Here is a 10,412-nt window from a genome sequence, read left to right on the forward strand (position 1 = left end):
TTCTGAGGCGGATTCATACGCCGCTGACCACTCCTATTTACCCCCCAAGGTGTTTGCTCTACCTTGGCATGATGATGTTAGTCATATCATGCATATGTTGCCTTGCAGTGCCTACTTTTGACATCATATATGTCATCTGCTTAGTTTAGACATGTTCTGTAATGCCACCTGTTTAGTTTCTATATCACATATGGGAATTATGCAGTCTCATGTCTTTTAGCCAGCCATAATATACGTGAAATGTGCAATGCCATCCTGTTTAACCAGGCATCATATATTTCAATGATATCTTGCCCATCCTTTTCTTCATTACATTTCCATTTGTCAACAATGTTTGTACATTAAACTACTCTTCCTGTGAATCAGCCATTTGGGTGGGAGATTGAAAAATCTGGAGTGAAAACAAGCCCTTCAGAGCAGACATTGCTACCTGTCGAAACAGATCTCTTGTTGGGTCCCGATAGCTCCTCAGAGATGGATTCAGAGGCAGATGACCAGTCCTATTCCCCCACCGAGGTGTCTGCTCTAACTTGGCACGATTATACTGCTCATATCGTGCATATGGCGTCTTGCATTGCATAGTTTAGACATCATATACACAATATTCAACACCATGTTCTTAGTTCAGACATCATATCTAATGCCCTCTGTTTAGCATATAAATCACATATGTGAATTAAGTGATGCGATCCTGATTACTTAGATAACATGTAGGTGAATTATGTCATGCGATCCTTTTTAGTTATTCATCATATCTTTGAATTATGTTATGCTATGCTATCTAGTTTAGATAGACATCATATATGTGAAATTATGTCATGCTATACGTTTTAGTTAAACAATATACATGTCAACTGTTTCATGCCCTCTTTTTTCCACACTATCTATTTCATCTATCTCTCATACAATGTCTGCACATTCAACTATGCTTCCTGTTTATCAGCCATTTGAATTGGAGCGGGTGATGCCAGCATCTAGCGGACTAAAAACACGGTCTTCAAATAAAACAGTGCTACCTCTTGGGGGAGATAACACCCCGGTTGTACATGCACGAGAACCAGCCCGACCACACATAACCCAAACTCTCGTAGATTGTACCACTACTGCGATGGACAGAGAACCAGCTTCACCCAATCTAACCCCAACCCCAGCAGATAGTAACCCAGTTCCTGTTGACACATCACCATCTCCACCACAGAGGTCCCAAACAAGAGCAGTTAGTAAGGCAGCTCCAGTGCCCAAAGGGCCAGTACTACCACGGCGAACCCCAACTCCACCAGTTAGTACGCCTATTCCTATGGAGGAAGCACAACCATCTAGTCGTAGTTTAGCATCTATCGCATTTGATGTTGTTAAATCATATGTGCATATCTTCCCATCTTGGAAATATTATACTGAAGATGAAGGAAAATGCCAGTTGTAGGTGTTTGTCTAGGAGTTATGTGTAAGTAATGTTATTCATGGCAATTAGTTTGCTTTGTCCCATACATCCTACCTCCATGATGGTTATAATACAGCAAATTTTCCCATTTTTCTCTATAGAGAAGGACCGATTTGGAAACTCAGGATGAGGTAACCTGTGCTAATACCTCTGCTATCTTCAAGAATGCTTGGTGGCAGTATCGGAATTACCTGAAGAAAACGTACTTCACCGGCCAAGAAACTCATCAAATTCCCTTACGTTCTCCTGAGACACATTTACTGGACGATGACTGGGAACGCCTTGTTCTGTACTGGTCCCGAACCAAGATTGTGGTAAGGTCTATGAGCTCATTTTGTATTTTTAAGTACTATATTCTTGCGTCTTACTATACTCTGTTCATGTAGAACAAGTGCCTAAACCTGAAGAACAACTATTCTAATTTAAGATTCCATTGTTATCAGAGTTCAAAAAGCGCTAGGCGCTAATGGTGCGTTTTGCCACCGCCTTGCGCTTTACTGACCAAAGCGCATGCTTATGCACAGATTAATCATAGTTATGCGCAATGCGTTTTGCCAACGCCTAGAGCCTAGGCGTGCCTTTTTTAACTATGATTGCTATCATGCATACTGCTTTGCTCTTGTATCACTGTATTTACTCATACAAACTTATTTTTAAATTGAAGGATCCAATCGAAACTCCAATGGCACAGCAGGTATGTTCACGCATGTTTCTTTAACAGGCTTGCTCTTATCAATAGCTCTGTTGATTTCAATTTCAATTGCGTATATAGTTGACTTCTCATATCATGCACATTACTAGCATCACAACAGAGCCAATAGTGTTGTTGTACATGTAGACCCGTGGTATCCATCTGAAATCTTGTTGTGCCGTGTAGTTTCCCATGCTTTGTATTCTTTCACTGCTGCTTTGTCTTGAACTGATATGATTTGAACCATGTCTCTATTTTGATTTGGCAAGACAAAGAAGTGACCATAGGACATGGATATATGTTTGTTTGATGCTTTTATTATGTACTAGTACTTGGCAATAGAAGACTTGGTAGTTTAATCCTGTACACCTTACTAACGAATTGGTTCACCGAAATGAGTTTCATATACTAGTACATGCTAAACCTGTTATGTGTCTGCTTGTTTCTTCATTTATAACGCTGACAGAATATTGGGGAAGAGTGCCTTATTAAGCAATGGTAAAGGAAGTAATGCAGATAAGGTTCAGGATAGTGACACATCCTTGTTGGTCTCCAACAAAGCTGATAAAATAGCTAAGGAAGACTATCTCGAAGACAGTGAGACAACCCCAAAGTCCTGTCTTGGTTTAGTGTTCGAGTTACTGGCCACTACCGCTTGCACAAGCTATTCAAACTCACTGTCTGAATCAGTTCGGTTTCTTGAGTCTCAACTACAAGCTGAAAGACATCGATCAGCTATGCTGTGACAAGAAGCGGAAGGACTGCGGGAAGTCCCTGGAGCATTCAGATGCATACTTTCTGGTGCAAGAACAAGCGTTGGAGGATTTTAGCGCCAAACAGGACAAAGCTAATAAGCTTGCTAAGCTTATTGCCAGCATGGTGGATACCACGTTTCTTGAGCTCTTCTGAAGTTGTTTCAGTTATGCTCTTGTGTTGGTGCCGCGTTTATTTGCACTGGTGACCAATTTTGACGGCCAGTGTATGTAATATGCTGCTTTGTTCCCTATATTTGCACAGGTGGCGAACTTTGATGCCCAGTGGATGTAATATGTGTAATAGCGGTAATAGTCTAGCGTTAATTGCTTTCTTATTTATTTCCTTATTGTCTAGTTTAGTTGTTTGCTTGTATTCACCGCAGTTATTTTTTTGTGTTTTTCTAGTGGCCACAGTAACCTACTTTTGGAAACTAGGCAAAAATAATCATGGCAACACACGGACTGTTGTAACCATGGGCCTCCTACGGGCCGTATCATCCATGGGCCATGTACGGGCCGTAGGATCCATTGGCCTTCTATACGGGCCGTAGGATCCATTGGCCTTCTATGGGCCGTACGATCCATGGGCCTTTTACGGGCCGTAGGATCCATGGGCCTTCTATGGGGCGTATCATCATTTCACCAATCATGGGCCGTACTATTCGTGGACAATAACGGGCCATTTATAGGCCGTATTTGATAACTCTATGAAAACAGCCCAACGAGTTTTTTTCGACATGAAAACGGCCCAACGTATTGACGGGCCACAAACGGGCCGACTGTAACCACGGGCTGAATTTGGCCCACAAGAAGAAAATGACAGTAACGGGCCGTAAGTAACCGAATGTTGGAAATTAGGCCAAGAATAAATGGGCCCTGAGAAGGCCGAAAGATAATATGGGCTGGAAATGGCCCAACAGAATAATGGGCCGTTAATGGGTATAAAGTGATACACTGTTCATTACAGGCCTGTTTTACCACGGGCCGTTAAGGGGCTGAGGGTTACTAAGGGCCTCATATGGGCTGAAAGACGTCATGGGCCATACATGGGCCAGAAGTTAAAATGGGCTGGTATTATATTGGACGGCCCAGACGACGCTACTGGGCCTAATTCGGATAGGCCGTAAACGGGCCCTGGGATAGCGGGGTGTAAATGGGCCATATGCGAATAGGCCGTTAACAGGCTTGCCGTGGGCTGGCCCGCCACCTTTTGACAAAGTCAAACGGGCCGGCCTTTTCACAGGAATGGGCCTCTGTTGAGCCGTGCCACGTGTCGACGTATCATAGGCCCTTTGGGTCCAATGAGTGGATGACATCTGTCCCAACGGTGAGCCGACACGTGTTTCCTCCAGCCAATGATGATTTTACACGTGGAAAATCCCCATTGGTCGGGGCTGTTAACGGGTTATCGGATCCAAAACCGGACCCGATAGCTTAACGGTGTCCCGTTAGGGTGGATGCCACGTGTTGGTCACCCTTGACGAAAGCACTTTTGTGGCGTGCGATTTATCGTCATGGAAGTGGACACTTCCGTGATGATAATTTTGGTAATGTCATGGAACACTTCTACGACAGCACAGGTATGACTATCTTGATTCTGTCATAAATTTGTCATGGATGTACATGCATGACAGAAAACGTGACCTACTGTGGCAAACACGTATCATCACGGAAGTGTATTTTTTTGTAGTGACTCCGGTTGAAAAGAGATGCAAGACTTGACAAGATGAAAAGAACTTGAAGAGATGGCACAATACTCCCGTTAAATGGATAAGCACGAAAAGAACACGATCCTCACACTTCGAGATGATGAGTGAATAGAGCAACATCACCATGCCTCCGGAAGAAAGAATAGAAGATAGATCATTGGTATAAAAGAATGGAGAAGAAAATTCCAACTTCTGCCACAAATGAGCTTGGAAAGCACCCTTGCAAGAAGGTTATAACGCTGTTGTTGGAAAACGAAACGAATAAGCTTGTAGTGGGCTTATGGAAAACTTCTCACAATTGAGGCGAAATTCTGCCACTACGGAAACAAATAATATAATTAATTACAGCAACGAGATAAGAAAACTTCTTCCACAAAGATGATAGAGAAAACTTGGATCATTGATAAGCACCATAATAGAAACATTCCTTAGGGAAGGCTTTAGGTGAAATATGACACAAGATAACTCCAACGAAGAGATTGATGGATTTAAAATATCTCATTCCCGATAACATGTGAAACACGAAACATGAAGGAACTTGTCAAGAATGATATAACGACATCTCAAAAGATAATGGTAGAAATAATTGCACTTGAAATGCAAGACGAGGAATACTTCAGCGATGCACCGGTAATATTTGAAGAACGAGATCTAAAAGCTGAGAATGAGTAATATTTGAAAAGATGGCCTTCGGATGATCGGCAAAGGAATGCAACTCCTGAAATGCGTCGGATGGGTGAAAAGAATTCTCACCACCGAAAACAATTATGAGAGGATGGCATCAAGCTAGAACCACGCATCTTCAAGAGAATGGAGCAAGATTTCAGAGAAAATCTTCTTTAGTCTTCACATGTAGAGAATGATGAAGAGAAACACCACCATGACTTGTTGAGACACTCCGGAATAACAATGAAAAGAATTTGAAAGATCTTGGAGAAAGACATTTGACTGATGATAACTCATTCTTACGTCAAACTTTGAAATGAATTTGGGAATATCTCCGGGAAAAATTAGAAGAGTCAGGTAAGATCCTGGAAAAAGACCTGTGGATTTGGGCCCACTCAAAAGAAACACCGTTGAACAATTTAAAAGATAGATTGCGCCGGTTGAATTAAATGGCTTGAATAAGGTAAGACCTCGAAACAGCTTGAAGGGATTACGAATAGAAACTTGAATCTTCTGGGATATCTTCAGCACTCCAGATAAACATGAATAGCAAGAGGTGGATGATTAAGAGGTGCACCGGCATGAGAATACATTTGAAACGAGGAAAGGATATGATCGACAATGCTTGAATCCACTGGAGAAGAAAGAGGACGGAGAATGATAAACTTGAAGCTCCGTTAGTATCTTCCTGAGAACCACCGGATAAGAACATTGACGGAAAAGAATGAAGAGACTTCACGTGAATAAAAATGGATACTTGATTAAGCAATCTGATTCCTTGAAGGAAAAGGGTGGGAGGGCGGGAAAACAAAGGAAACTTGGAGCAGATGGAATGGAACAAACACCGGTATAAAAGAATTAACATGACCATCTCGATGATCGAAAGGATTAGTATTCACATAGAAAGATGAGAACACCGTTTAGGAAAAAGGTATGGAATCAACACTTGACATTGAAGCAACTCGAATACCACAACTCAAAACAAAAACAAAGATTTGGCTTGCAGAATAAGACGGAACAGATACATATGATAGAGATTTACCCAATCCCATATCCTGCATTTGTCGGAAAGATATTCTAGGAGCTACTTGAATTCCCACCTAGAAACTCCCAAAACTTTCTGGTTATGCAATCTGGTGTTGGGGACACAGGGGAAGCATATATCTCACCCAAACTAGCAATCCCTACATCCAGCTGTATCCATCCGTCAACACATAACCAAGAAAACTCCAGAAATCGTGTACCTCAACCTTCGAAAAGAATCCGTTATACGAGTTATGGCAATACTCCTGAACTCCCGCCTCAGTACTGGGTGGCATCGAGGTTATCTCACCAACAACTGCATAAAAGAGATTTTCAATGTCGGCGAAACTCAGGTATTCCAGAACTGTAACGATAAAATTGTGACGACAACACCTCGGAGCTCAAATTCCCGGGACAGTGCCACAACCCCTAAATGTCAGGAGGCACCAAGAACAATGTTCTCGTCACAAGAATATCGGAACGATCCCAAGATACCCGCGTGATCCTACATTTTCTTAGTGAAATTTGAGGAGAGGAAAGACAAAACATCTATGTCAGGAGGCCTCACCAGAGCGACCAAGGGACTGAGGAGTAAATAGAATCCTACTCTCCGATATATATAATCCTAAGACTCAAAGCATTTTTTTTGTTCTAGACTCAACAACGTCAGCCATTCGATCAAGCAGGGGGCTCCTAAGTCGGGGATGGCTCCGATTACCAACTTGTAACACCCACGATGCGGCTATATCTCCCACGTGTCGAGGCACGACTTACAGGCGTAACCGCATGGGGATTTGTCGCAAGAAGGGTCATCTTCACACAATCCCATGTAATGAACAAGAATGGCATAAAGAGTTGGCTTACAATCGCCACTTCACACAATACATGAATTAAACATATATCATTCAGAGTACACACATAGTCCGACTACGGACCAATCCAAATGAAACGAAGATAACCCCAAATGTTAGATCCCAGATCGTCCCAACTAAGCACCACTACTGATCAACATGAAAAGAAACATAGTAACGATCAAGGTCCTCATCGAACTCCCACTTGATCTCGGTTGCGTCACCTGCACTGGTATCATCTGCACCTGCAACTGTTTTGGTAGTAATCTGTGAGCCACGAGGACTCAACAATCTCAAAACTCACGAGATCAAGACTATTTAAGCTTATGGGTAGGAAGTAATGAGGTGGAGTTGTAGTAAGCACTAAGCAAATATGGTGCCTAACATACGCAAATAAGAGCGAGAAGAGAAGCAACGCAACGGTCGTGAAGCTATAAGTGATCAAGAAGTGATCCTGAAACTACTTACGCACAACAATAACACAAGAACCGTTCACTTCCTGGACTCCGCCGAGAAGAGACCATCACGGCTACACACACGGTTGATGCATTTTAATTAATTCAAGTGTCAAGTTCTCTACAACCGGACATTAACGAATTCCAATCTGCCACATAACTGCGGGCACGACTTTCGAAAGTTTATACCCTGCAGGGGTGTCCCAACTTAGCCCATCACAAGCTCTCATGATCAGCGAAGGATATTCCTTCCCCCGGAAAGACCCGATCAGTCTCAGAATCCCGGTTACAAGACATTTCGACAATGGTAAAACAAGACCAGCAAGAACACCCGACTGTGCCGACAAATTCTGATAGGAGCTGCACATATCTCGTTCTCAGGGCACACCGGATGAGACACCCTACGAGTAAAACCAAACCTCAAGTTTCCCCGAGGTGGCCCCGCAGTCTACTCGGTTCGGACCAACACTTAGAGAAGCACTGGCCCGGGGGGTTAAAATAAAGATGACCCTCAGGTTGGCCGACCCAAGGGAAAGGTATAGGTTGTTAGGAAAATGTAAAACCAAGGTTGGGCCTTGCTGGAGGAGTTTTATTCAAAGCGAACTGTCAAGGGGGTCCCATAACCCCAACCGCGTTAGGATCGCAAAAATCAAGGAACATAACACCGGTATGACGGAAACGAGGGCAACAAGAGTGGAACAAAACACCGGTATGACGGAAACTAGGGCGACAAGAGTGGAACAAAACACCAGGCATAAGGCCGAGACTTCCACCCTTTACCAAGTATATAGATGCATTAATTAAATAAGAGATATTGTGATATCCCAACATGTCCATGTTCCAACATGGAACCAGCTTCATCTTCACCTGCAACTAGCAACGCTATAAGAGGGGGCTGAGCAAAAGCGGTAACTTAGCCAAACAACGGTTTGCCAGGAAGGTGGGTTAGAGGCTTGACATGGCAATATGGGAGGCAGGATAAACAAGTGGTAGGTAGCGCAACATAGCGATAGAGCGAACAACTAGCAAGCAAAGATAGAAGTGATATCGAGGGTAATGGTCATCTTGCCTGCAAAGTTCTCAGAGTTGTCGAAAGCTTGATCCTCGTTAGCGAACTCAACAGGTTCCTCGTTCACGAACTTGTCTCCCGGCTCTACCCAAAGCAAGAACACAAGCAACGGAACAACAATCAATCACGGTGCAATGCACAAGCAACATGATGCAAGACATGGCATGGAATGCAAGATATGATGTGCAATGCAAAATAGTACTCCGGAAGGTAAAGGATGAACGAGGCATCAACTTGTCAAAACAAGTATGCCACTGGAAAGATGAGGTGATTCCGGTCGAAATCGATATAAAGATCACCGGAAACAGATACACGGTTTGCAAATGACAAGCAAAACGAGAATGATGCAAAACTGCGCTTAACAACAACATAGCACTTCGAGTGCATCAAGAAACTATGCTACAGCAATCCCAGATGTCCAAAAAGCACATGGAAGTAAAGTACACGTGAATCTCTACAAATTATGAACACTGGGCTCCTGCTAGAACTCATAGAACAAGCCTAGAACAGCATGGCAAAAGTGCAAATGATAACAGATTCACAGACTTGGTGAAAATACTAACATGGCATGAACAGCAGCAGGTAGCGATGTTTAGAGCTAGCAAACGATGTGCTACAAGAACATATCATGGCAAACAAAGAAATGGAATGCTAGTACTAAAGAAATAGAACAAAACTCCCTTACTGAGCTTTAACCAAATATGCATAGAAAATGATGTGGCACCCATGCAAACATGGCAAGTTATATGAACAGTTTCAGACTTGGAAGAAAAACAGAGCATGGCAGGAACAGATTCATGATAGCAACTTTGCAAGCTCAATTCACTCACCACAAGGCATTCAATGGCATGACAAGGTAACCAACACGACCTAGACAAATTCAAGAAGCTAAGCATGGCAAGAGCAAGTTCATAGGGTACATGGATCGCTAGAAAAACACTTGGCAAAACTGAAACTCATGTTAACAATCTCCCAGGAACAATATTTAGCAAAAGTAGAGCACGATAATGACAAGATAGAGAACTCCATAATTGCAACCAAAGGCATGAATGGAGAGAGAAATACCACATCTTCAAAACACTCTTATTGAACTAACTCAAAATGTGCATGGATCTCATGGTAGCAACATGGCAACATAGCATCATAAAGTAACAGGAAATGACTTGGCAAAATAACTAGTGTCTGAAAACAGCAACATTATGAATCCTACTTTGCATGCCTGTGTAGTCACCACATAGATCACAAAAATATAAGACTTGCTCCTCTATAAATATGGCATGATGGAGCTCATAAAACATGTAGACATCATGCTCATATGATGCACACACGAAATGCAACGAAAATGACAAATTATCAATTCTATTAATTTCTAGCAGACAACCTCATATAGCACTATTGCTACGAGGATAATGGCATCAATATGCGAACAATTCTACATATCATATGCATGATTCAAGGCACCAAGCACGGAGATATAGCATGTCAAAGGTAGCACCAAAATGTTAGGGATTTTGGGACTTAGACGAATTCTCACCCTCCAGATCCCAGATCTAGGGTTTCGAGCATGGGAACCGAGGTTCGCCGGGGACGGAGGACGCGGTGGCCGGAGCTCGATGGAGAGATGGGGAAGACGGCGGCCGGAGGCGGAGGAGCTCGCCGGAGCTCGCTCACGGGCGGATCTGGTCGCCGGTGACGCGGGGCGCGGGCGAGGGCGGTCGGCGACACCGGCGATGCGCGGCGGCGCGGCGAGGC

Source organism: Triticum aestivum, chromosome 3D, assembly GCF_018294505.1.
Source record: "Triticum aestivum cultivar Chinese Spring chromosome 3D, IWGSC CS RefSeq v2.1, whole genome shotgun sequence".
Classification (NCBI taxonomy): Eukaryota; Viridiplantae; Streptophyta; class Magnoliopsida; order Poales; family Poaceae; genus Triticum; species Triticum aestivum.